The sequence below is a fragment of the Lissotriton helveticus genome, chromosome 2_2 (assembly GCF_964261635.1).
Source record: "Lissotriton helveticus chromosome 2_2, aLisHel1.1, whole genome shotgun sequence".
In the NCBI taxonomy this organism is placed as follows: domain Eukaryota; kingdom Metazoa; phylum Chordata; class Amphibia; order Caudata; family Salamandridae; genus Lissotriton; species Lissotriton helveticus.
The window spans coordinates 467683085-467688881 of NC_136060.1; positions in this window are offsets into that span (position 1 = coordinate 467683085).

The window sequence follows — 5797 nt, forward strand, 5'->3', positions numbered from 1 at the left end:
ACAACATCAATTGCAGATAAAACTGACGGAACACATATACTGCGCCAGATATGAATCCTCAAAACTGATCTAAATAAGGGATTAACTCAAAAGTCTGCTGAAACCTTTAGAACTCACCAAAGAAACCTTTACGAGAATAGAGAAAAAGTCGGCAGACAATTAGCACTACGAACAAGACAAAGGGCCTCCCTTAATACAATATCTTCTATTAAAGTAAACAACCTAGAATACACTCAAACCGAAGATATACTTGAAATATTCCAAAGGTACTATCAGAATCTATATCAGAATGATATTACACACAGCAATGAAGATATAAAGAAATATCTTGATGACTTTCTAACCTGCGCAGACAGTAGCTTAGACAATACCACAAAAAATGATCTGGAGAAAGAGATATCATTTGCAGAAATAGAACTCGCACTTTCAGAATTAGCCTCGGGAAAAGCAGCAGGTCCCGACAAGATCCCGTTGGAGCTATACCAAATTCTAGGCAAAGTTATACTACTATTCTATTAGATCTTTTTCTTGGGATACAATGGAGTGGAAACCTACCCGAATCTTGGAAAGAGACTAATATTATCATTTTCGCAAAAAAGGGAAAACCTACCGACTCCCCATCGTCTTACCGTCCAATCTCACTGATACATTCAGATTCTAAATTATATGCAAAAGTTTTACCCAATCGGTTAAGGGGGGTCATTGCGCATCTGGTCAGCCTGTGGCAGCACGGTTTCATTCCTGGGAAGGGCACTGGGAAGGGCACTACCGATCATACCCGTAGAGCAATATCATTATTTGATATTATGTCAGCTACGGGCGGCCAGATGTCAATGATTCTCCTTGATGCCGAGAAGGCATTCAACCGAGTGTCATGGGATCCCAGACGGACAGAAAAGGCGACATATTTAGGAATTCATATATCCGCGGAAACCTTATAATATCACCAAAATTAATTACGAACCCCTTATCAACTCAATTAAGCAAGATTTAACAAGAGTTAATAGCCTCCATCTTTCTATTATAGGAAGGGGGAACTATATCAAAATGACCATCTTTCCTAAGATATTGTACTTATTCCGAGCGATCCCCTTACTAGTCGAAGACAATTTTATTAAAATCCTTGACTCCCAGATTTCTAAATTTGTCTGGCAGTATGGCAAGATAAGGAGATCCCTAAAATTCTTATCCCTTCCTTCTAATAGAGGGGGGCTCGCAATACCTCAATTATTGTTATATTTTTGGGCAGCTTATTTGCAACAACTCGCTCCAATGATAAATCCATTATGTAGCAATGAAGAGGTGGGCACTCCATCAGTATACGAACTAGCCCTTGGCCCCAAAGCTAGAGGTTTACTCTTAAGACAACTCGAGCCCAGCTATTACAAGAAAGTTAAGTTTAAAATTGTCACTGGGGCATGGAAAGTGTGGTCAAAAATCACAAAACACGGGGGCGTGGCCAAGACGGCGAGCATGGCGGACGTGGCTTGAACGAGCTCCGTCCCGCCGCTAGATATCCTCTCACTGATCCTGCGTCGTCCCGACCCGATTCCGCCCAAAAGTGTGTGGCTGTCTGCAGGCGCGGGAGGGGACGCCCAGACGGCGATCTGGGAGCCCTGGGGCATTGCTTTCTGCCTCCTTCAGTCGGGTGGAGCCGGGACGGCAGTGAGGCCGGCGTAGAGCGCAGAAGCTGGGGACTAGATTTGAAGGCGGCCCGCCCGGAAGTGAGGAGACGCCGGACACACAGGGGCGAGGAGCGCCGCCCCCACCGCGAGACCGGAGGGGCCGCCGCCGGAGACCAGCCGACTCTGCCAGGAACTTAGCAGCCGATGCGGGAGCAGAGCCGGCGGATTGCAGGCGGTGAGACCGGAGCCCGGACAGCGATCGTGGTGGTAAGGGGTGGCCGCGTGGCGCGCGGCCCAGTTGGGGAGGGGAAGCTCCTGTGGTCGTACCCAGCCCCGTTCGGCGGCGCCTTCGGACCGCGGGGCCCGGGGGACTTGGAGCATCAGGGGACGGCAGTCCTTCCGTCTCTCATTTCCCCCCCCCCCCCCCCCCCGTTCTCTGCTCCATCCAGCGGTCCTGCAACCAGCTCTCTGGGGCCTGGGAGCCGGAGTGCCAGAGAGGTACGACCCACCACTCGGCGGTCGTGCCGGACCGCGGTGGGAGATACTGGCTGGAAGAGACAACCCTTGCGAGTGGCTGTGTGACATTTAGCTGGCGCCTTGGCTGATATACGGGGAGGCGCAGTGAGAGGCCTGAACCGCCTCCAGTGGCCCCGGGTGTGGAGGGCTTGGACCCTTATTGAAACGCGGTCTATATCACGTGGCCCCAACACATTGGCTTGCCTCTTGGGTGTGTGGCGGCGAGGTGTACCTCCGTTGGCACTGCAACCCTGACAGGATATAAGTGAGGCCGCAGACCACATCGGGCCAACTGGGGGTACTGATCCTTGGACACTACGTGGACTGTGGGGGCAGCCGCTGGGCCCAGGCCTCCCTTGCAGCCAGTCGTAAGGCCCCGCGCGCGCAATGACGAGAGGTGGCAACAGGAGGAGCTCTTCAAAGCAGGGCCCGATGGATAAATTTACGGGGCCGAGTGGGGGTGCCGGGGCCCCGGGAGGACATCAGAGCTCAGGACCAGATAATGCGGCACTGATGGCTGCAATTACGCAATCGAGAGATATGCTGGATGCGAAGATCGGGGCGGTCGGAGCCGATGTTACTCTGCTTCGACAGGATCTGCGCAACGCGGTCGCCCATATCACTGAAACTGAAACCAGGATCACGGAGGTGGAAGAAGACGTAGTGATCCTCAAGAAAAAGGTTGCCGCCATGGAGGGGATCCAAAAGGGTTTGGCGCTGCGAGTGGAGGACGCGGAAGGACGGGCCAGAAGGAACAACTTGCGCTTTGTGGACTGTGAGAAGGGAAACATAGAGGCCTTCTTGACGCAGTGGCTAGAGGGATGGCTTCCGCCGGACTCCCTGTCGCGCTGCTTCGTCATAGAGCGGGCGCATCGTGCACTTCTCCCGAAGCCGCCTACCGGGGCCCGTCCCCGTGCTGTGATCGCCAAACTGCTCAACTATCATGACAGGGACGTCATACTACGACAAGCTCGCGCCAAGGACCCTCATGTTTGAGAACCACAAAATCCTGATTTTCCCGGACTACACCAAATTGGTCCAACAGCAACGACAGTCCTTCACTGCAGCAAAAGCGCGCCTACGAGAATTGAAAATCCCATATGCTCTGCTCTACCCGGCCCGTCTGAGAGTGGTCTTTCAATCTTGCACTCAGTTTTTTAACTCTCCGGAGGAAGTGTTTGAGTGGACAGATGAAACGGTGTGTGTTAAGGTGCATACCCCTCCTAGAAGAGACTCGGACTCATCATCCAAGACGGAGTCCAAGAGGAAGCCTCGTAGATCAGGCAGCAGGAGCAACTGGAGGTCGCGCTCCCAGAAGCGCCCGCCTCCCCAGGAAGAGATGGTGGAGGAAGCTGAGGCGACAAACTCTTCCCCCCTGAAGTCTTGAGACCCTATGCCGCATTATCCTGGGCTACTGTTTCAGGCCCGAGGGGCTGATGAGGCACCGTGACGGTGAAGAAAAGGCGGCTGCTGATAACGGACATGCCACTTGAACTGCTACTACATGATTGATAGTATGTGGGTGAACTATGGGTCGGGAGACGCTCGTGAGAGAGCGGGCCTTCTCCCGGAATTCGTTCCCACGTGTTGGGTGGGGGTTTGTTCAACACCTAGTGGGTAGTTGGGAGGGATCCATTGGTGTAGCGGGTCTCCGGCCTCCCGTTGGAGGATCGAGATCGCCTGCGCCGCGACAGGTACTTCAATGTTGCTGAGGTATGGGGTGGGGGGTTGGAGGGGGGGTTGTTGGCACAGTTTGAGGCTGGGGAGGGCTGGCGGGGGGGTCTGTTGGGGTGGGGGGGTCAGGGAGGTGTTGAGGGGGTAGGTGGGTATAGTTTTTGCACGGTGTGTACGGGAGTCTGGAGGATGGTATCTGTGTGTGTGTGGCCTCTGAAGCCAGTCAGATTGAAGCTCTGGCCTACTGATGGTGGATGATGGACAGGGGGCGGACCCCCCGCGAACTTCGTTACGCATTTTAAGTTGGAATGTGAGAGGGGTGCTCGACAAAATTAAGCGGAGTGCGGTTTTACGGAGGGGGAAGAAAGAAAAGGCGGATGTGTTGCTCCTCCAAGAGACGCACCTTATGGGCACCAAAACCCTTAGCCTACGTAGATATGGTTATGATCAGGTGTTCCACGCTGGGTTTGCGAGAGGGTCCAGAGGCGTTGCAATTTTGATACACCGTAGAGTACGATATACGCATGAGACACAATGGCTGGATGCGCATGGCAGGTTTGCGTTAGTCAAGGGTATGGTGGGTGATGAGCCCATGGTGTTCGGTAGTGTCTACGCTCCACCCCCGCTGCAAGAAGCCCTGATAGAACGACTGTTTGATGTTTGGGCTGAAGTCCCGCATGCTTTGACGATTGTGGGCGGTGACTGGAATGACGTGATGAATGTGAGGCTGGACCGCTGTAGGCCCGGGGGGGGGTCAGGTGCCTGAGGCCACCACGAAATTGAGTAGAATGGTGCAGGGGATGGATTGGATAGACACCTGGCGATATCAGCATGCATGTAGTCGTGAATTCACGTTTGTCTCTGCAGTCCATAAATCCTTTTCTCGCCTCGATTACCTCTTCATCCCTCGGCCCCGGATAGGGAGAGTGGACTCTACCTCCATACTTCCGAGGGGTCTGTCGGATCACTCTCCGGTGACTCTGACGCTGCTCTTAGGTAAGAAGCGACATCCGTTTCGGTGGCGTCTCTCCACATGGCACCTACAACGCGATGACTATCAGTCACACATGAGGGAAGCTATAGCGCATTACTTGACCGACAATGATGGTCCGGATACGGATGCCATGACCCTGTGGGAGGCCCTGAAGCCGGTGCTTCGTGCCGTAGACATTGCATGGTGCGCAGCGAATCGTAGGGCCCGCAGATTGGCCATCGAGGAGGCAGCGAGTCAGGTTCATAGCCGAGAGGCGGAATGTACGTCGGGAGGGAGCAGCGACGCAGTGGGACAGTTACTTTATCATCAGCAGTCCTATGCTTCCTTATTGCTGGATGAGGCCCGTCACTTTTGGCTGGCTACACAGAGTAGAATTTATCAATGGGGGGACAAATCCAGCACGATGCTCTACAGACTATGCCAGGGTACCTTTCAAGTCCAGTCCCTGCCGGGACTCCGAGACGGAACGGTTGGCCCTATAACGGCCCCTGAGATCCTGGCCGAGACCTTTGCTCAATACTATGCGAAGCAATACGCCCCCCGGGAGTCCCTTACGGCGGAAGAGATTGACCAATTCCTAGCGGACCTCCCGCCCCGGGCGCTCTCGGATGAAGGCCGTGCCCGACTAGACCTCCCGTTGTCGGCTGAGGAACTGGGAGAGGCTCTAGGGGAGCTGAATGCTGGCAAGGCCCCCGGGCCTAACGGCTTCCCATGCGAATTTATGAAAACGTTCCATCTCCAACTAGGGATGCGCTACAGGAAGGCTCTGGAGGTGGCCAGGGACTGTGGGCGTCTGCCGGCGGACTGGCGACACGCAGAGGTGGTGGTCTTTTGCAAACCTGGGAGACCGCCGGATCGCCCTGAGTCGTACCGTCCGATCTCGTTGCTTAATTTTGAAGCAAAGATATTGGCAAAGGCCTTAGCAAAACGCCTTCTCCCTTACATTACGGACCTGGTCCATCCGGACCAGGCCGGCTTCATGCCCCAC